The following is a 23,934-nucleotide window of genomic DNA, read 5'->3' on the forward strand; positions in this document are numbered from 1 at the left end:
ATTTTTGAGATAGAGCGACCAATCGCACAAAAGGGGGGAGGGGCTGTCAGTGCAGAGGCTGACGTGGGGCTTGAACCTAGGAGCTGTGAGATCATGACCTGAGCCAAAGTCAGATGCCACCAAGGTGACTGAGCCATGCAGGCACCCCAAGCATCTGACTCTTGATTTCGGCTCAGGTCATGATCTCATGGTTCTCGGGATCAAGCCCTTCATTGGTCTCTGTGCTGACAGCATGGAGCTTGCTTGGGATTCTCTTTCTCCCTCTCTCTCTCTGGCCCTACCCCACTCGTGAGCTAGCGTGCTCTCACGCTCTCTCTCTCTCTCAAAATAGGTAAATAAACAAAAAAAAAATGATGAGCGTGGCAGGATGAGCATGGTAGGAAATAAAATGAGGGAAATAAGGCAGAGGACTGATTACGTAGGACCACTCAAGTCATAGTTCAAATTTTTACTTTTTCTGTCTGAGATGCATATTATAATATTTGGGTCCTTAACCCAGGCTGCACATAACTGTCACCTGAGTAGTTTCAAAAATATCAATGTCCAGGTTTAGCTGAGAGATGTAGAGACCTAGAAAGAGTGAATTCCACTGTTATAATAATTTTCTTAAAATTTGGGAGAATTGATAATAAATGACTTTTCTGTAACTCCTGAGAGAGTGGAGGACATAGGGCCAAGAACTCAGCTGAAATATGGGCAGAGAAAAAAGCCTTCAAGAGGAAATTAGACCCACGCATTTGGGGAAGATGTTGATGAATGGATATAAGCCATGAAGAAGATTCAGTGAAAAAAATCCTTAACAAATTGCTGAAGGCCATGTGTGGGCCAACATGAGAGCATCAAGCCGGAAAGCTACAGATACAAGAACTCTTTTGCAGGTTTCTCCTTCACAAATTCTACCAGACCCACACAGGGAGGAACTGGGAATTGTGAAAAGCATTTTTTTTCTTTTAATTCTAAGAGGGGAACAGCAGCCACTGTGAAAGAAAATTCCATCTAGACCCAATTCCTTTTTCTCCTAAGGAAAAAAGAGCGCTTTATCCTGGTGGAGAAACATAATGAAAGTGCTTGCTTTGGGGCACCAGTGAATGCTTCCTGTGACCAGAGGAGAGCAATAATTACAGAAGTCTACCTCAGGAGAAAAGCTTCCTAGACCTGTCGCTGCAGCTGGATAAGAGGCACAGACATATGTAAAAGCAGCAGTGTTAAGTCCCAGGTTTACATTGCCTGGACTGAGGTTGAATTAGAGTGTCAGAGAATGTCCTTCCTTATCCTACCCCCCCCACCACCACTATACTACCATACTTTAATAATAACATCAGACCATGTCTGACAGACCCACAGAAGCTGTATTTTATCTGGTGCACAGTGCAGGGAGAATAATCTGGTTAAAGAGTGAAGTAGATATGGTTAAAGAGGAATCAAATGAAAAACAAGTTATCACTCAAGAAATGTGATACCTGTTGTGTACTGAGTGTAACCATAATGGCAAACTCCAATTCTATGTCAACTCCTGACTACAAGAACGCCAAAACTCAAGCTAAAGCCTTACAAAAGGAAATATGTGGTTGCTTACAATCACAAAAAATATTTACCTCAGTGTCCACTGACCTATACAGTTTTTTCAGCTTCCAATAAACTGCTGGAATAAGGTAAGAGAAGACACAGTCTGAAGAGGAAGCAATCATCTGAACGAGATGCAGCCTCAGAGCCTCCAACAATTCTGCAGGTATCTGCCCATCTCATTCAAGAACATTTGATCCACTCCTCTATGTGGAAGACAATGCCCCACTGAATCATTCTTTATTCTCTTATATGTTTGTATTCCTTTTTCAGAATTAATAGGGAACAAAGAACTCAAAGCTTTCTAGGTTTTTGAGACTGAAGGATGAAAATACTATTCAAAGAAAGGGTCTTTAAAATGTGGACAAAATCCATGCTTGTGTTTTTGTATTTATTATTCCATAGACATATTTTATTTTCATTTATGGATCTATTATCTCTACCCACTGGAGTAGAAACTCTATGAAACCAATGATTTTAGTTTGTTTATTGATTCTGCTTTTCCCTTCATTCTTAGATCATCATCAAGTACATAGTTACAAGCCAATATTCCATTAAAATATGAATGGTACACTTCTTATTTTTGGACGTGCCTCCCGTGTGCCAGGTAAGCATTAGGGATTAAAATTCAAGGTACAATGTGTAATATCAAGAGTTTAACGTCTAATTTATAACATGAATAAAGTCCAGCTGAATTTGCAATCCTAGGCTGGAAGAAGTTTGGGTAGAAATTATGAAGGATTCCCTAAAAGGAAACCTGATGTGAACCTGAAGGCATTAGTGGACATATGACAGATTGTTTCTGTAATGTTATTATACATGCAAATGAGTTTAAAAATACCTTTTTTTTTACCAAGATTATAATATCTGACTCATAGGATTCCACCATGGGGCTAGGGCCACTTTCAAAGCATAGTGGAAATGGGAATTCTGTGATGATCTTCCCACCTTTGCCATGAATGCTTCAGAATAATTACCTTCATTACTGGTGCCCACTGCCTCAAAATATCCAAGCCATGCATAGTTTCAGGAGAACAGAGTTCCTCTTTCAATCTGACCGCTTTGTGAGTTGAATTCTAAGGTCCAGATGCTTTTGTTTTCCTTTCTTCTTTTCAAAAATGTTCCTTTACCTGCTCTCTCACCTCACCTTCTCCCTCTTATCCTGTAGTTCTTAGTCCTAGATCCTCATTCTGTTTCAAAATGCGTTCAGACAATAGTCTGAGAATTCTCACAGGAAGAAGAACAAAAGTAAAAGTTAATATAGGTTTTTAAATTATTCGATCAGACAAGGCTTAAGAACACGAATTCAATGTGACAAGCCATTAGGGGATCTTGCAGGTTTATGAGAAAGATAAGTGCAGTGAAAGTAGTGTTTTAAGAGGATTAGTCTGGCATCAGAGGACTGTGTGAATTAGAGGTGGTGACTCCCTATTCCCAGAGAACAGGCACTGCAGTTAGAGAGATCCCAGGGTGGGCGAGGGGGGTAGTGATGAAATTTAATGACAGAAAAAAGAACTCTAAGGTTCCTATGAGATGTTGTGAGATCAGAAAGATGAAAATGGGTTTACAAAATCACTTTTAGAGTAAGAAAGTGCAAAAGTACATGAGCGATACATTTTTCACGCTCTTTTTATTTATATCTGTGCTCTCTGTAATAGCAGAAGATCTCGGTAATGACTTAATAATTTCTTTACATTATCTCTAATAAAGCACAATGATAATTATCATTTTAGTGAGATAATGATAAATTGTTACAGCATGGTTTTTTATAATTTAAGCAATCTGTAAGCACAGAAGCCTTAAATAATTCAACACTAGCCTTGAGACCAAATATGAATTCTATTTCATATATTATTTTCCTTTACCCCTGAGATCTACAAGACTTAATATAAATTTGTTAGTCTAGAGAATAAAATCCAACTTGAGGATATTAAATATTAAGAGAAATTTTATGGGCTATCATGCAGCTTTTAGGTACTAGCAATATATTCCATGTAATTAAAAGAACTCCTGGTAGATCAGATGGCCACCAGATATAAATATAATTCTATGAATTTCATATTCATGACATTTGCCAACAGAGTAAATATGCTGTTTCCTGCCCATCCTACCCCAAAAATACTTAGATCTCAAAGTTAGTCTATGTGCATTATCCAAATAAAGTTTTAGGTGTCATATTTTAAAAATAAACTCCCAATATGAATTATAATTTATTATTCCATTAACTTAAAAATGTTTTCTCAAAATCTCTAATATACTTTAGTGTTTGGAATAATGAAACACTATGATCATTTGTTAAGGATCTTATATCTTACATATCTTAAGATATCAAAAGAAATTAAAATTTGAATAAATATTTAAAGACACTGAACGGCCAACACCCAGTGCCAGGTATTTTTCAGTCATGTACTCTTATCGATTTAGAATGTATTTTTCAATTTAGCATTCAAATTCATTCAATCAATGAACTGTAAATATTGTTCTGTAATAGGTTAGATAAAAGTAATGATATTTTAAAACCTCAAATTTCAACTTATTAAATAATATTATCTTTAAACCTCTTTTTTGGTAATGTTATATAAGTGTATATATTTTTAATGCATGAATAAGAAAATACATTAACACATAAAAACGTGGATTATGAGTTTGAGCCCCACATCAGGCTCCACACTGACAGCATGGGTCCTGCCTGCTTGGGATTCTCTCTCTCTCCCCCTTTCTCTCTGACCCTCCCGTTTGTGCGCTTGTGTGCACTCGCTCGCTCTCTCTCTCTCACAATAAATAAACTTAAAAGAAATTTAAAATGTCTATACTACCCAAAACAATCTACACCTTTAATACAATCCCTAATAAAATACCACCAGCACTTTTTTTTTTTCAGAACTAGAACAAACAATCCTAAAATTCGTATGAAACCCTAAGACCCTGAATAGCCAAACCAATCCTGAAAAAGAAAAACAGAATCAGAGGCATCCTGATTCTGGATTTCAAGCCATATTACCAACATGTAGTCACCAAGACAGCATGGTTGTGGCACAAAAATGGACACATAGATCAATGGAACAGGAAACATAGAAATGGACCCACAAAAAAATGGTCAACTCATCTCTGAGAAAACAGAAAAGAACATTCAATGGAAAAAAAGGCCATCTCTTCAACAATCCAATATGACATCCTGTTTTGTCTATGGGCTAAACATTAGTCAGGCTTCTCTCCCCAGGGACCCCTGACCTTTAGTTTGCACCTCCTTCCACCACATCTGAGCAAGCAATAAGATGCAAGAACACATTCCCAAAAAAGTTAATCCCAAGAATGAGGTGAGCTCAGCAAAAAACATTTCCTCTCAACCCCCCAATCCTGTTATCTATTCATGTGCCCTGCTTGCCCTATTTTCTCTTAAAAGTGCCTGCTAACTCTGCTTATCCCTATCTAGAAAAGAAAACAGGTTTTCAGGTTTTATTTGGAGGTGCTGCACATCCTGAGATCAAAGTTTGCCATATTGCCATAGTTCTTTTGAAAAAAGTCTCTCTTATCTAATTCCATAATTTTTTTTATTTGACACACGCAAGCATGTACTCTGATGCTTCAAAATTTGTTCATATTTGTCCTCCCATTATGATTTTGGATAATTCATGACTAATTATAAACATCTTCCTTATGCTACCGTCTGCTGCAACTATTAATATAGGATTCCTTTGGCCAATAATGCAGTCAAGGCTATAGCTGTTCCTTATTTTCAAATCTTTCTCTCTTAATACAATTAAGTACACAACTGGCTAATTTTAAATGTTAGTGTCTCCAAGATGATGCTCCAAAGAAAACAAGCGTTGAGATTAGCAGAGTAAATAGAGCATGCAGAGTGTGACAGTGACCTTCCAGTTGTCTGGTTGGTGGCAGAATAGTTCTTGCCAATCAATATTTTTCTGTAACCCAGGATATGATACACAAGGACAATCAGTTATGGGGACATTTCTTTAGGATTGAGTTACTTTTAATGTTTCCTATATTATAATGTGATTTCCCCTAGCTTTCCAGTATTAGAGTAAGGGGAATGCCCTTCTTTCCTTTGAGTCTTATTTGCATTAATTTTATTGAAATGAAGATGCAAACCCTTAATCATTAGAGTATGGGCTAATAATTATATGTATCTGAGATTCAAATATGCTCAAAAGTGTGAATGCCAGTTGGTAGAAACCCCTTAAAGATTATACCTAGATTATTATATCCATAAGTATTAAACATAGGAAGATCAAACATACTCTAGAGACATTGCAAAATGAGTTTGCAAATCTTTACTAACATAGGTGTACTTTCCCTAAAAACTGGAGGTCAAAAATCTGTGTAGCTATAGTTCAAAATCAGAAAGATTGATGACCCTGGCCTTTCTGGATTTGAGATCTAAAGCAAAATGAAGGCTCTAACTCCACCCAGATAAAATATTAGTAGACATGTTTATATGCCTTCTGTTTATTCTTCCAATAGTTATTCAGTGGAGAGCAACCATGAACTAGCTGACATTGTGCTGAACTGTTCCTCAGGAATCGTGATGATTCTTCATTGTGAGAAGCCTATTCAGTAGACTCCATTACACACCATTACTACTTGTAGAGCTACCCTTCCTCAAGCGATATTGTAAAGTTATGATGGTGGAGGATTAGGGAGACCCTAAGCTTGTCTTGTCCTTTGAACACAGCTAGATAGTTATCAAATCATTCTGAACACCCAAGAAATCAATTGAAAGTCTGAAAGAAAAAAACTTCAAGTTTACACATAGAAATGCAACCACCTTCTAGAAAGTAGAGGTGCAGATGGTTGACTTAGGGGAGACATAGCCGCGGGTACAGTGATAGGGAGGGAGCCTGCTTACAGAGGTCACCACAAGGTATTCTAAGCAGCAGAGTAGGAAATCTGAACTTTGAGAAGTCCGCTACAGTGGGGTATGTGCCTGGTGGTAGTCAGGTGGCAAAGCAGGGCAGAATCTCAGGAGTGACAATGTGGTCTGAGGATCCCCTGGGTCTCAAGATGGTTGGGTGGTTCCAACATGCTGTACTGTTTTCAGGAATAGGAGGGGGGACTGGGACTGAGGGCAAAAAGCAGGGGTGTCAACTTTCTGCTCTGTTTTATTTTTTTTAAGTTAATGTATTTATTTGAGAGAAAGACAGCAAGTGAGCTGGGAAGGGGCATAGAGAGAGGGAGAGACAAAGAATCCCAAGCAGGCTCCTCACCATCAGCATGGAGGCTAATGTGGGACTCGAGCTCAGGAGATCATGACCTGAGCCAAAGTTGGACACTTAACGGACTAAGCCTTCCAGGTGCCCCTCCTCTGTTTTGACAAACTCTGAACTGCTCTGTGGCTATGGAGCTGCTTTCTTCACTTGGACAATCAAAAGCATGGTAAGACCCTTCCCCAGAGGAAGAGAGTGAGTCCACATGTAGGAGTCCCTAAAATTGGGAGTTTTGAAAGTCATTGGCACACCTGAGATAAAGAAAGCTTGGATACAGGTGGGGTGAATGCAGTGTTCTGACAGAAACCAGGGAAACCAGAAGGGTGATTAATTGTTCTTCTGTAAGGGTTCCCTGAAGAGTGGGGTGTGTGATACTTCAGCTCCAGGGCTAGAGAGCAGAGCACTTCCATAATCATCCTATCCATCAGCGTTGAAAGACTTCAGCAAAAAGCACCACCTAGTGGAGGCAGGATCCCCTTACACCAAGCCCTACCCCACTATACCCTGGAGGCACATTTCCACTGAAACAAGTCAGCCAGAGAATCAGCGTAGCAGGGCCCTCTCCCAGAAGACCAGCACAAACAACTCCCTTTCACCAAGTCTACTGATCATACAGTACTACAAAGCATCAGCTCTAAGAGAAATTGGATCTACCTTTCTGTTTACTTTTATTCTTTATTTTTTAAATTATTTTTCATTTTATTTTTTCAATTCCATTTTTTATTTATTATTTATTTTCTATGTATGTGTTTATATATTTTTAATATTTTTTGATTATTTTCCTTTTCTTTTTCTTTTTGTATCTAAATTCTTTTAACAAGCATACCAAAATACAGACAGGCTCTAGTTTTGTTGTGTTTTGTTTTTTGCTTGTTTCATTTTTTTTGTTTGTTTGTTTATTTTTGCTTTTTTTATTTCTTACTTTCTTTTGCGGACAAAGTGACATGACAGAGAAATTCACCCAAAATAAAAAACAGGAAATATAACTCATGGTCTGGGATTTACTCAATACAGTCATAAGTAAATAGTGTGAACTAGAATTTAAAACAATGGTTATACGGGCTTAAAAAAAAGCAGAGAGGATACCAGAGAATCCCTTTCTGTAAATACAAAAGAACTACAATCTAGTCAAACTGAAATTAAAATTTCTATAGCTAGATGCAAACCCAAATGGATGCCATGAGAGTAAGGATGGATGAGGCAGAGAATTGATTTAGTGATGCAGAAGGCAAAATTAAGGAATATAATGAAGCTGAAAAGAAGAGAGGAAAAAGGTCATGGATTATAAAGGCAGACTTAGGGAACTCAGCAACTGATTAAAAGATAGTAATATTTGTATCAGAGGAGTCACAGAAGATGAAGAGAGACAGAAAGGGGCAAAAGGTTTATTCAAACAAATTATAGTTGAAACCTTTCCTAATCTGGGGAAAGACACAGACATCAAAATCCAAGAAGCACAGAGAACTTCCATTAAATCAACAAAAGCCAATCATCACCAAGGCATATATAGTCCAATTACAAAATACACAATCAGGAAAGAATCCTGAAAGTAGCAGGGTAAAATAAAAAACAGTCCTTAACCTCCTACAAGGGAAGACAGATAAGGTTCACAGATCTGTCCATGGAAACCTGGCAGACTAGAAAGGAATGGCAGGATATATTCAATGTGCTGAATGGAAAAATATGCATACAAGAATTTAACCAGCAAGGCTGTCATTCAGAATAGAAGGAGAAATAGTTTCGCAGAAAACAAAAATTAAAGGAGTTTGTGACCACTAAACCAGCCCTGCAAAAAATTTTAAGGGGGACCCTTTGAGTGCAAAAACAAAGACCAAAGCAACAAAGGCTAGAAAGAACCAGAGTGTATCACCAGAAACAGCAATTCTACAGAGAACACAATAGCACTAAATTCATATCTTTCGATCATCACTCTGAATGTAAATGGAGTAAAAGCTCCAATAAAAAAACATAAGGTATCAGAATGGATTAAAAAAAAAAAAACAAGATCCATCTACATGCTGCCTATAACAGACTCATTTTAGATCTAAACACACCTTCATATTGAAGGTGAGAATATTGAGAACCATTTATCATGCTAATGGACATCAAAAGAAAGCCAGAGTAGCCATACTTATATCAGACAAACTAGATTTTAAAACAAAAACTGTAACAAGATGAAGAGCATTATATCATAATTAAGGGGTCCATCCATCAAGGAGATCTAATGATTTTAAGTATTTATGACCCCAGCTTGAAAGCACCCAAATACAGAAATGAATTAATCACAAACATAAACTCACTGGTAATAATACAGTAATAGGAGGACTTCAATACCTCACTTATAGCAATGGACAGATCATCTAAACAGAAAATCAACAAGGAAACAATGGCTTTGAAAGATACATTGGACCAGATGGACTTAACAGATAGATTCAGAACATTTCATCCTACAGCAGCAGAATGCACATTCTTTTAAAGTGCACATGGAACATTCTCCAGAATAGATAACATACTGGGTCACAAATCAGCCCTCAACAAGTACAAAAAGATGAAGATCATACCTCGTATCTTTTCAGATCATAACACTATGAAACTACAAATCAATCACAGGAAAAAAATTTGAAAGCCCTCAAATACATGGAGGTTAAAGAACAGCCTACTAAAGAATGAATGGCTTACCTGGGAAGTTAAAGAAGGTAATTAAAGAAGATATAAAACATGCATGGAAGTAAATGAAAGATGCACCAAGGACAGTTCTAAGAGGGAAGTGTATTGCAATTCAGGCCTATCTCAACAAGTAAGAAAGTTCCCAAATACACAACCTAACCTTACACATAACGGAGCTAGAAAAGGAATCGCAAATAAAGTTTAAAGCCAGCAGAATACCAGAAATAATAAAGGTTAGAGAAGAAATAAATATAGGGCATTTAAAAAAAAAACAGAAGAACAGATCAATGAAACTAAGAGCTGGTTCTTTGAAAAAATAAACAAAACTGATAAACCCATTTCCAGACTTACAAAAAAGAAAAGATAAGGAACCCAAAGAGGTAAAATCATGAATGAAAGAGAGATCACAACCAACAGCACAGAAATAGTAATAAGAAAATACTATGAAAAATTATATGTCAACAAACTGGGCAATCTGGACCAAATAGACAAATTCCTAGAAACTGACAAATTCCAAAACTTAAATAGAACAAAACAGAAAATTTGAACACACCCATAACCAGCAAAGAAACTCTACCAGTAAAATCAAACATCTCCCAACAAACAAGAGTCCTGGGCCAGATGGCTTCTGAGGGTAATTGTTTTACCAGACATTTAAGGAAGAGTTGGTATCTATTCTCAAACTGTTCCAATAAATAGAAATGGAAGTAAAACTTCCCAACTCATTCTAGGTAGCCAGAATTACCTTGATTCCAAAACCAGAGAAAAACCCCACTAAAAAGAAGATATAAAGGCCAATATCTCTGATTAACTTGGATGCAAAAATTCTCAACACGATAATTGCAAATCAAATTCAATACTACATTAAAAGAATCATTCACCATGATCAAATGGAATTCATTCCTAGTTTTCAGGGCTGGTTCAATATTCCCAGATCAATCCACATTGTGCACCACATTAATAAAAGAAAGGATAAGAGCCAAATGATCCTGTCAATAGATGCAGAAAAAGCATTTGACAAAATGGAGCATTTTCTTGATAAAAACCCTGAACAAAGTAGGGAAAGATAGAACATACCTCAACATCAAAAAGGCCATATGAAAGATGCACAGCTAATATCATCCTCAGTGGGAAAAACTGAGAGCCTTTACCTTACGGTCAGAAGTAAGACAAGGATAACCATTCTCACCATTACTATTTAACAGAGTAATGGAAGTCTTAGCCCCAGCAATCCATCAACAAAAAGAAGTAAAATGCATCCAAATAAGCAAGGAATAAATCAAACTTTCACTATTTGCAGATGACATGATACTTTATGTAGAAAACCCAAAAGACTACCAAAAAATTGCTAGAACTGATACATGAATCCAGCAAACTCACAGAATATGAAATCAACATGCAGAAATCTGTTGCATTTCTATACACCAATAATAAAGCAGCAAAAGAAAGAAAGAAAGAAAGAAAGAAAGAAAGTAAGTAAGTAAGTAAGTTAAGGATTGATCCCATTAACAACTGCGCCAAAAACTGTAAGATACCTAAAAATAAACCTAAGAAATATAGATCTATACTATGTAAAGTATAGAACACTTATGAAAGAAATTGGAGAAGACACAAAAAAAGAAATGAAAAAGGATTCCATGCTCAAAGATTAGAAGAACAAAAATTGTTAAAATGTCTATACTACCCAGCAGCACCTGGGTGGATCAGTTAAGCAGGCAACTCTTGGTTTTGGCTTGGATTATGGTCGCACAGTTCATGAGTTCAAGCCCCCATCAGGTTCCACACTGACAGCATGGGACCTGCTTGGGATTCTCTCTCTCCCCCCCCTTTCTCTCTGACCCTCCCGTTTGTGCGCTTGTGTGCACTCGCTCTCTCTCTCTCTCTCATAATAAATAAACTTAAAAAAAAAGAAATTTAAAATGTCTATACTACCCAAAGCAATCTGCACCTTTAATACAATCCCTAATAAAACACCACCAGCATTTTTCTTTTTGCAGAACTAGAACTAACAATCCTAAAATTTGTATGGAACCCTAAAAGACTCTGAAGAGCCAAACCAATCCTGAAAAAGAAAAACAGAATCAGAGGCATCGTGATTCTGGATTTCAAGCCATATTACCAACATTTGGTCACCAAGACGGCATGGTTGTGGCACAAAAATGGACACATAGATCAATGGAACAGGAAACATAGAAATGGACCCACAAATATATGGTCAACTCATCTTTGAGAAAACAGAAAAGAACATTCAATGGAAAAAAAGGCAATCTCTTCAACAAATGGTGTTGGGAAAACTAGACAGTGCCATGCAGAAGAATGAAACTGGACCACTTTCTTATACCATACATAAAAATAAATAAACATGGGTGAAAGGCCTAAATCTAAGACAGAAAACTATCAAAATCCTAGAGAAGAACACAGCAGCAACCTCTTTGACCTCAGCCAGAGCAATTTCTTATTAAACACATCTCTAAAGGCAAGGCAAACAAAAGCAAACATGAACTATTGGGACTTCATCAAGATAAAAAAAAAAAAAAAACCGCTTCTGCAAAGAGAAGGAAACAATCAACCAAACTAAAAGGCAGCCTACAGAATGAGAGAAGATATTTGTAAATGACACATCTGATAAAGAAATCTGTAAAGAACTTATTTATCAAACTCAACACCCAAGAAAAAAATAACCCAGTTAAGAAATGGGCAGAAGGCATGAATAGACACTTCTCCAAATACATCCATCTGAGTAACAGACACATGAAAAGATGCTCAACATCACTCATCATGAGGGAAATACAAATCAAAACCATGATGAGATACGACCTTAAACCTGTCAGAATGGCTAAAATTAACAACACAGGAAACAAAAGATGTTAGCAAGGATTCAGAGAAAGGGAAATTCTCTTGCACAGTTGGTGGGAATGCAAACTGGTGCAGCCACTTTGGGAAACAGTATGGAATTTCCTCAAAAAAAATACAGATAGAACTACCCTAAGATCCAGCAACTGCCCTCTTAGGTATTTACCCAAAGGATACAAAAACACACGTTGGAAGGGATACATGCATTCCAATATTTATAGCAACATTATCAACAATAGGCAAACTACAGAGAGAACCCAAATATCCATTAACTGATAAATGGATAAAGAAGGTGTGTGTGTGTGTGTGTGTGTGTGTGTGTGTGTGTGTGCGCGCGCGCATGTGTATAGACTATTACTCAGCTGTAAAAAGAATGAAATCTTGCCATTTGCAATGCCATGGATGGATCAAGACTGTATTCTGCTAAGCGAGAAAAGTCAGGGAAAAATACCATATGATTTCACTCATATGTGGAATTTAAAAAACAAAACAGATGTACATGGTGGGGGAGGGGGGAAAAGGGAAACCAGAAAACAGTTTCTTAACTATTGAGAAAAAAGTGAGGGTTATTGGAGGAGAGGTGGGCAGGGAATGGGTTAAATGGGTGATGGGTAATAGAGAAGACACTTGTGATGAGCACTGGGAGTTGTATGTAAGTGAAGAATCAGTGAATTCTACTCCTAAAACCAATATTGCACTGTACGTTAACTAAATAATATTTTAAAAATAAACTATCATATCAAAAAAAATCATTTGGTAAATTTATACAAAAACAGTTTTCATATAATTGTATTTCAAATAGGTTCAAATTGAGCATAATTATGTTTAATCAAACTGAACAAAATGTAATATTCAGAATAGAATCACAGTAATTAGGAACTTATAGTTCCTTATATATATGCATATATATACATATATATATATATACAAATATATATATGAAAATAATTATGTATTGCTTTAATAGAAACCATTTCTTATGATATTCTGATGCTTATGTTTTCTGATATTATATTTTTGTGAAACTGCTAATCATATTGGGCAGTGTTTATTGTGACACTGTGTTCTTCAAATACTTATGAATAAATTTTAATTTTGGGGAGCTACATTTTCTAGTTGCATTCCATTTTGATAGAATTAAATATATCCTTCAAGCTGGAGAATCAGTCCCAAATGTATCCATTTAGTTATTTGGCAAATGTATTCAATTACTTCACTGGGAATCATACTGTGTTTTAGGAAAAACCTAAATCCTCAATTTCTTAAATAACAATGACTCACCAAATGGCACTCCTTGCAATAATTTTTTACATTTTTATTTAAATTCCAGTGAGTGAACATACAGTCTAATATCAATTTCAGGTATAAAATATAGTGATTCGACGACTCCATACAACACCAGTGCTCATCACAGTAAGTGCACTCCTTAATCCCTGTCACCTGTTTCATCCATTCCCCCAGGCCCCCTTCCCCTCTAGTAACTATCAATTTGTACTCTACAGTTCAGAGCCTGTTTCTTGGGTTGCCCCTGTCTTGTTTTGCTCCTTTGCTCCTTTGTCTTATTTCTTCAAGTCTACATATGCTTAACTGACTGAGCCACCCGCCCCTCCATGTTTCTATTTATATGTAGTTCAAACACAGACAGAACTAATCTACAACATCAGATGTTAATAGGCAAAAACCTTCTGTTTGGAGGCTCACGCAAACCACTAATATGGGCGAAAACTCAGTAGCCTTACTTCGGAGGAGGAAGATTTAATTTGAAGTGGAGGGCAAAACCCATGGTATCATGCCAGTGTAAATAGCAAACACATTAGAAAAGAAAAAGGGGGGGCGCCTGGGTGGCGCAGTCGGTTAAGCGTCCGACTTCAGCCAGGTCACGATCTCGCGGTCCGTGAGTTCGAGCCCCGCATCAGGCTCTGGGCTGATGGCTCGGAGCCTGGAGCCTGTTTCCGATTCTGTGTCTCCCTCTCTCTCTGCCCCTCCCCTGTTCATGCTCGGTCTCTCTCTGTCCCAAAAATAAATAAAAAAAAAAAAAAACAAAAAAAAACAAAAAAAAAAAAACGTTGAAAAAAAAAAAGAAAAGAAAAAGGAAAAAACATGTAACTCTTCCGTGGAGTCACTATCCCAAGTGGGCAAGGAAACTTGCTTCATCCACAAATATAAGGCAAAGTAAGTCCCTCTCATATACTTTGCTGGGAAACTCTGCATGTTTCCAAGGAAGATCAGGCAGGGTGCCACACAAAGTAAAAGCCAAGATGGGGCACCTGGGTGGCTCAGTAAGTTAGATGTCGACTTAGACTCAGGTTGTGATCTCATGGCAACCCCGCGTTTGAGCCCTGCATCCAGCTCTGTGCTAACAGCTCAGAGCCTGTTTGTCTCCCTCTCTTGCTCTGCCCCTCCCCCAATCATGCTCTGTCTCTCTCTCTCTCAAGAATAAACATTAAAAAATTTAAAAAAAAAGTAAAAGCCAAGAGAGATGTAAGTACAGGCTGAATTCTGAGGATATTGTCCAGACCATGCAGATCCAAGAGCAGAGGTTAGCAACCTTGTGGGTTTAAGGAGTTTAGACATAACTGCTACCCAAATAATTGGCTGAACCCAATAACATGCAGACAATGGGACAACTATTCAGAAGCCAAGCAAAAAATAATAAAAACTAAGCACTTAAAGAATAAAGCAACAACAACCACATACCAAGAAGGAGACAGATTACATCAATTAAGTACAGAAAATATGCTAAAGAACTTTCAGGAAAATATAAAGACTCCAGAATTGCCATAATATATCATCTACCATGTATAGCTTTTAACAAAAATTAAAAGGCCTGCAGAAAAAGTGAGATCCATAATCAAGAAGCCTCAACAGAGAAGTAAAAACTCTCCTACTCCAACAGTGAGAACAAGATGAATTATCTACAACATGCTTACTTTAACCGTATCAAAGAGCTGGTGTTGCAAAGTAACTTAATAAACTAAAATCCAATAGGAAATTTCCCCCAATGGACACAAGCTTTCTGTTCTGGCAGAGAGTGGAGGAAGGAAGGAACCATTACAGATGCAGAAAACATGCCCAGATTCTCAACTAATTTGCAAAGGTTGAGAATGAGCTCCTGAATCCTTGGGTACCCCAGTCACAAGGAGAATTTGCACTCACCTGCCAATTCTCTTTCACAGGCTTTGATGAAGCTCCAAAAATGGTGAGAAGAAGAAGAAAAATGAGAAAGACCTCCTGGAAGGCACAGGTACACCAGGTATGAGATGGTCTGAAAGTTGAACAGGAAAACCAAGCAAATTTCTACAATCAGGGTATGATAATCCAAGTGAAAGAAACATCCCTGAGAACTAAACAAACCACTCCTTCTGTATATCATCTGAAGGCAGAGAAGAGATTCCAAAATTCTCCATACTCCAGGTCTTTCTTACAATGGGTGAGGCACTGGCCATCTGCAATGAGAAGAACCTACCAGTTTGTAAAGTTTAACCAACTACTATTTACATAGGCCCCGTGTGAAACAGGGATGCTCCACAAAGGACCCTTACTCACCTGTCCTCAAGTCTACCTGTATCTCTACCTGATACCTCAAACATCTCATGTATGTTAAATTTATAAGCAGTCTTTAAATTTTTTTTTTCAATTTGATTTGTTTACTTTGAGACAGAGACAGCATGAGAGGGGAAGGGACAGAGAGAGAACAGGAGAGAGAGAATCCCAAGCAGGCTCCATGCTGCCAGCACAGACCCAAGGTGGGGCTCAAACCCATAAACCATGAGATCATGACCTGAGACAAAACCAACAGTCCATCACTTAACTGACTGAGCCACACCAGTGGCCCAATAAACAGTCTTTACGGCATGTTGTGATCAGTTTAGAAAAGGAAGCTCTGTTTTTGGCAATATCTGTAAGGGTTAGGGAAGGTTCAAATCCACCCAAGTGGTTGGCAACTCACATGAAATGAAATCTTCCTTTCACTGCTGTAATCCTGCCTTTTCTCCAATCACCTGTCACCACCAACTTCAGGCCTCTGAAGGCTCTCCTCCTTTGAGAATCTCTGTTAGTGTCAAGACTAATATATTTTTTATTTCTTATGTTTCATGTTTGTCACATCATTAGCACAACCACCGAGTAAGCCCAGATTACCGGAGGAAAGCAGGTTTTGGGAGTTCACTTTAGGGTCAACCAAAACACAGTCTACCACTAGGTAAGGGGTAGAACTGGGAGGGACACCCCGAAGGTGCAGGCACATGGGGCAAGTCAAAGTAGGAAGACAGGATAGAAAATGTGAGACAAAACTTCCAGCCCTTAGCTTCTCCTTAGTGTGCCATTGGCTGGCACTGAGATTGATAAAAGGAAGCTTACGGTCCCACCCTCCAAAATCAACTGAACTATATACACTACATCTAACTAGAGCAACAGCAAAATCCAGACCCAGCTAAATTACAGCATAAATTGACTGATATCCCCACTCTAATAGCCTAAAAGAAGAATAAGTAGGCTCTTTTGGAAGAGTAAGCAAAATTTACCTCTCCCATACCATTTTTTTAAAATTAATGTGTATTTATTTGTGAGAGAGAGACAGAGCTCAAGGGGGGAGGGGCAGAGAGAGGGAGGAAGACACAGAATCCAAAGCAGGACCAGGCTCTGAGCTGTCAGCACAGAGCCCAATGTGGGGCTCAAATTCACAAACCAGGAGATTATGACCTGAAATGAAGTCAGACACTTCACTGACTGAACCACCCAGGCTCCCCTTGGGGTTTTGTTTTGTTACACACACAATATCCAGTATGCAGTCAAGAAGTGTAAGACATGAAGAAAGCAAGAAAATGGCACCTACTGTTGAGTAAGGAGTCAATACAAGCAGACTCAGAGATGGTCCATTTGTAGAACTTTTAGACCAGAACTTCCAAACAACTAGTGGAAAAGTTGGATGACATATGTGAATAGCTGGGAGATTTACTCAGGATTGAAATCATTAAAAAAAAAAAAATTCCAGATGTTACATTATGGTCATTAGTGATAAAGAGTTCATTCAATGGATATATAATTGTGTTAAATATAAAAGAGAAAAGAAGTGAACTTTAAGGACAGAGCAATAGACATTATCTAAACTGAAAGATAATGGGGAAAAAGAGTACTAAAGATGAAAAAGAGTGCCCAAGCTCTGCACGATAGTATCAGTCTAACAAGGGGTAATGAAGCACCACAAAAAGAAAATCGCAGAAGAAATAACTTGAAGAGATAATAAATTAATGCAAGATGTCAACCCACACAAATCCAAGTAGTTCATAGATCTCCAAACAGGAAAAACGCAAAACACACACACACACACACACACACACACACACACACACACACAAAACAAAAACAAACCAACAAAAATAATATTCCTAGCACAGCATAATCAACATCCAAAACAAAAGCAAAAACCATTAGCGCATCCAGAAAGAGAAAGAAAATGGTGTTAGATTCAATGAAAGAAATACATCACACACAGTGAAACAATCTTAAACATTGTGTCTCAGTCAAGAAGACCACAGAATTAAACCCCTGAAGTACTGAAAGAAACAAAATGCCTGTCCTCAGGAATTCTTACTAGCTAAATTTGTCATCACAAATGAAGGCATTAGAAATGAAATAAACACATTAAATAAAGACACTTGACAGCCGAAAAATGCTTGCCGTACAAGAATGAGGACTTTTTTATTATTCTGGAAGGAAAGGACGCCATTTAGAAAGCAAGTTTTATGGTAACAAATGAAGTGTGGAATGAGTAATACATTGATAAAAATAAAGGTCTTTAAAGAAAATCTCTTTAAATGTTACTGACTTTTTAAAATAAACATAACACCAATGTAATACTGAGCTTAGAACATATATAAAAATGAATTATATGACAGTAAGAGTACAAAGGATGGGGAGGTGATCATTTAAGCACTAATGGCAACCACCGTGACTTATTTGCCATTTATAGAACACTAGATTCAACATCAGAATATATGTTCTCTTCAAGTACACATGGAACATTCAGGGACTGTTTAGGTTTTAAGCTTCTAACCAGATGTTCTCAATTCTTCTCTTTAAAGTAGTCATAGTTTAAAAACTGCTAAGTGTACGGTATTCTCAGGTTAGCTAGTAACATATAATATTTCCTTTAGTATTTCTCAATATCCTTATGCCCAGATGTATTCGTGTAATACTGACACTTTGGAGCATTTGTCATTTTGAAACTCTTATATATTCTTCCGAGAAGTAATTACAAAGGGTCATAGGAACACCTAGATACACACAATCACAGAAATATATGCATTGCTCTCAATGAATTAGAATAGAAATCCATTCTGCCAGACACATAAATAGCTGAGGACATGCCGTGGGAAATCCTCAGACATTTTTTTTCCAAAGCTCTCATTTTCCTCCCCACTCCCCAGGCATCCCTATCAAGAACTCGAGAAAGAACAGGGGATTAATTACATGTTACAGTGACTATTTCTCTCCTCCTGTTTTTTCCCTATGGCTAATGTCTCATAGCTCTCTTTCAAAACTCTGCTGAAATCATGAATGCTCGACAGTCTGAACTTTGGTTTGAAGGTTCATCACACCTTGGTGTGAGAATCAGAATGTTATTTTTTTTAGTGTCCAAAACTTTTAATGTTTGCAAACAAAACTTCTAGAATCCTGTGCTGTAGAATAGCATCAAGCAGATGGGTTGTTTTTAAATAATTTACATCTTTTGTTCTCAAGATGCAAGCACATGTTATTTTTCACTTAAAACTGCGAGAATATATAGGAGATGTTTACCAGATAGAGCAATTTTCAGAGAGTTACATATTTTGTTTTTTATGGCCTATCTTTACATTTCCTGACTTAGGTGAAAAATTGTCAACTAAGGCCCTCTGGTTGCTGTTACCATGGAGGTTTTTCCTATCTGTGAGAGTGAAAAATGGAAAGTAGTATAAAATAGGGTACACAATTTATGCACAGTGAGGTGAGGGTAGCAGTCTGGGTCCGAGGTACCATTATATCCCCTTCTGTTCTTAAATAAGGACATAGCCATTCTCTATAATTATTCATTTATTCTTCAGGGTGCTCAAAATAATTAGCAAAAAACACACAGCCTTTCCAAGAACAGCAGTGATTAATCTCAAGATTGCTGTAAAAATCACCATAACCATTTTACTTTGAATTAGCCAGATTTGAGCTTTCCTCAAAATCCCCGAGCAACTCACAGAAGGATGACCTAATTGTTTCCTTTACAGAAGACTTGACTCACTGCTGATCTTTGTCTGCTGAGGATCAGTCTAGGTCATCCACCAATGTTCAGAAAAATAGTAAGATGTAAATAAAGAATTAGCACAGGTTAGTGTGGCAATGCTAAGCGGATACCATTGGCCATCCTTAAATATCAGAGTTGAAGGGGTTCCTGGGTGGCTCAGTCAGTTAAGCACCTGACTCTTGGTTTTGGCTCAGGTCTTTTCAGGGTTTGTGAAAAAGCCGCATTGGGCTCTGTGAGGTCAGTGTGGAGACTGCTTGGGATTCTGTCTTTCTCTCCCTCTCTCTCTCTGCCACTGCCCCGCTTGTGCCCTCTCAATCAAATTAAATAAATAACTTAAAAAATGTATCACAGTCAAAGACCTTTTATTCTTTAAAAGAGCGTAAATATATGTCACAATATATCTTAAGCCATAATCATGTTTATGGATCAACTAAGCATCTATTTGTATACTGATAGTATGATTTACCTTTAACTGTCACAAAAAATGTAAAATGTAATATGGAGTGTAAATAAGAAATACTGTCAACACAGACAGTAGATATTAAATAATTTTTGAGAACTGCAAAAATAAATTTTGATTTTAGCAGAATTACAAAGTCTTTAGAGGACAGAATCTATATCATGAGGAAGCACAAAAAATGAAGTATCATGTGTTATGTCATTCTGTGGGTTAAACAAAACAACCTCCAAACACCAGAGGGTCTTTTGGTGAAAACTGGACACCTAGCTAACAGAACATGAATCAGTTTCTCCCGACTGCCTATAATTTTAAACAACAAAACCCAAGAAAATAAAAGTGTGTTTCGACTCTCTTTTATTTCCCTTAATTTTTTTTTAAAATAAACATAGTAGTAAATTAATCCTTTAAAGCTAAAGAACACTACTGAGAAATATTTCATACTGGTGCTCCAGTTCCCAGAGTCAAAGGTTTATGTACAAATAGACACAAGAAGAACCCCATGTTACTTCCTTCTGGAAGTTTCTAGTCCATTAAGGGATCACATAATCAGAAAACGAAAAGAAACAAACAAAAAAAAGAAGCTAGGTACTTGGTTCCTAAGAGAGAGATTAGAGCTTGCTAGACAAAGAGAAACATGAGCCTAAGCCCTTTAGCCAGAGTGACTATCTCAAACAGCAACTGAGGAGAAGGTAGAAATGAGCATCATGGGCAGACCGAGCATACTTGCACCTCATCTATTAATAATCACCACAACGCGATACCCTTTACCCCATCCAAAGATGAATACATTATAAAAAGTTGTAAAAGGAGAACACCCCAGAATTCTAACAAGCCAAGCCGCAAGAAGCGCTTTCGGGCAGCACCAAAAATTTAACCTCTGAACGGAATACTACCTCCATCTATAACAAATGCAAAAGCTTGGCAAACGCCACAGTGAATTATAAACAGAATGCAAGAAGGATACTCCGCGGGGCTTTCATATTCTCCTTTACACTTGACTGTGAATATAATAGTATTTTTGGATATGAAAATACAGCTTGATTTTGTGTATTTAACTCAATGATTATTTAATTATAAATCCTACAGGCATGAAAGTGTTCAGTTCGGGCGGGGTGGGGGGAGGTAAACAAATGAGTCACACATGGCTGAACTGTTGTACTGGGACTGCCCACATAGGGCGGACATCAGGCTATAAACCATGAGCTATCAGTGTGTTGTGGGCCTGAAGCAGTATGGTTTTCTTTTTAATGTTTATTTATTTATTTTTGAGAGAAAGAGAGAGAGAGAGAGAAAGTAAGTGAGTGCACAAGGGGAAAAGGGGCAGAGGAGGAATCCGAAACAGGATCCATGCTGTCAGTACAAAGCCCGACACAGGGCTCAATCCCAGCAACTGTGAGATCATGACCTGAGCCAAAATAAAGAGGGAGTTGCTCAACCAAATGAGCTACCCATGTGTCCCTAGGCAGTATGTTTTGAAGATGCAACAGTTCTTTGGACTCAGGGGCCCTTTAGAAAGAAGCTAGTTAAAAAAGTTCCTTCCTTCCTTCCTCTCTCCCTCCATACATATATAGAGATTTGTTTTATATATACAAGTATGTTTTGTATTTATGTTGTATTTGTGACTTGTGTTTTTGGATGAGAAGCAAGGATAAAAGAGAAAAGGGGCCAGGAGTGGTCTTATGTGACCAGGAATCTGTAGTGGAATCTCATCACTGATACTTCTCCCCTGTAGCTCCCTGACATGACCAATACACTCAATACAATCAATACGGGGTCACTTGCAACTCCTTCCTCAATTCCTGAAGTAACTATTCTCATCAATATCTTTCTTTTAACGTGTATTTATTTATTTTGAGAAAGAGTGAGACTGAGCAGGAGAGGGGCAGAAAAAGAGGGAGAGAGAGAATCCCAAGCAGGCTGTGCTGTCAGCACAGAGCCCGATAAGGGACTTGAACTCATGAAGCATGAGATCGTGAGCTGAGCTGACATCAAGAGCCAGACACTTAACTGACTGAGCCACCCAGGAGCCCCACCTATCTCTTTCTTTTGCCATCTCTTTACTCCTCCCAGAAGCCCTCTTATGGTAGGAGGGATTTGAAGTCAGCTCCACAATGGCTCCACCAGGCCCTAACTTGCAAGCGGCCGGCTAGATGCAGCTTATGCTGGAAATTTAAGACCCATCCCATAACGTTTAAATGATCTGTGGCTCCAGAGATGCTCCACATACCTCAGCAAAAAACAAACAAAACAAAATAAAAACCTTGGGTGACTTATTTACCTTATGAATCACTGGGTTACTTAGAAGTGTCTTTTCAAAATATACATCGTATTTAATCACCCCTAGCTATTTTCCCTACTCAAAATTATGTAAGGCACCACTACGGTATTTCCGAGTTGCAATCTGTCTTAGTAACTGGGATAAATTGAAAGCTGCGGGGTCCTCAAACTGGGTAAAATTTTTCACAGCTTGACATCATTGTACAGGAATTAAATGTAAACCCAAGTTTCTTTAATCAGGGGCAAAAAAATAAAAGCAAATTGACATAACTGGCATAACCACAGTCTTCTTCATTAGTCACATGCATAATGTCAAGCGCTTGTAAGAAACCACTATTTACAGAAAAAGACTCTGATATGAGGATAATGTTGGCTTATGGTTTCGTCTGTTTAACGGTTATGGGTAGACCCTATCACTGAAAAGTGTCTAAGTGATGTATTTGTTCTATCGTCTAAAAGTGTGATTTTATATTTCAGCAGTGGATCTCCAGCAAGCTCTAATTTGTGGAAACATTATTTTATTCTCTATTACGTTCTGCAGATACTGTTTGTAACACACTAGGCTCTTACCATTCATTACAAACTTCTGGAAACCAGGTAATCCTATTATCTAAACAGGGCTTTCCCACCCCCACCCCCTCCCCCGCCCCTCATTCCCTACCCAAACTGCCTTTCTATCCAGCTCTTAAAGGTTTGCAGACCTTTTGGATCTGCCATATTCCTAAAACATGAATCTGCTGCCGCCAGAATTATATGGTCAATTTATCTAAATTACGTGCATCTGCCTTGGTACATTATCGATCTCCATTACTTATTCTGCTTTAAAAATCTGTCCCAACTGTTTTGTTTGTTTGTTTTTAAGCATTGTAAGATATCATATGATATATCAAGGTAATAAATTCAAAGCCTACTTCTTTACCAGTGTCCAGGAAGAGTGCTATGTTCTGGAGGCATGCATTTCCTGGCTACTCCACCCACAGCGTGTTGACCTTAGTGACTGAGCCTCACAATGACATCGTTGAAGGCAACAGGGGCTCACCGAGTGCCTCTCCTTATGCCCATCTGCATCTGATCCAGTCCATGGGCCTCGTCCCCTCATTTTCCTCAACTGCAGATTCCTGGAACCCCACTTCAGGCTTTGGTAGTTACTTCTGTAGCCTTCACTTGGGGCAATCATTTCCAGATTCTTTGGGGCCCGTGGTAACTTTGCTTTCTGACTCAGCTCTCAACTCAACTTCCCCCAACACTGGAGTCTCCTCATTCTTGGTTTCCTCTCCAATCTCATCCTCAAGTTCTGTTATATACAAGTTCACCAGACAGGGTAGAGAGGGGAAAGGATTCAGACTTACAGGAAAATTACTCAGACTATGCTTTTTTTCTTTTCAAAGTTCTCCTAGACAGCCCCTCTTGCATATACACACACAGAGATACACACATGAGTGTGTGCACAGTATTTGGTTAACAGTGCAATACTAAGTCCTAAATGCTCCACCACTCTGTATGAGTTTTTATTTTTATGCATTTGCACGTGCCGGGAGGGAGAGGTTGCCACAGGAGACTGCGAATTCCTCTCTAATAAACAATTCTTCATTTTTGCTTCCCCTCAGTATCATGTG

The sequence above is a fragment of the Panthera onca genome, chromosome A1, assembly GCF_046562875.1.
Source record: "Panthera onca isolate mPanOnc1 chromosome A1, mPanOnc1 haplotype 2, whole genome shotgun sequence".
Taxonomy (NCBI): Eukaryota; Metazoa; Chordata; class Mammalia; order Carnivora; family Felidae; genus Panthera; species Panthera onca.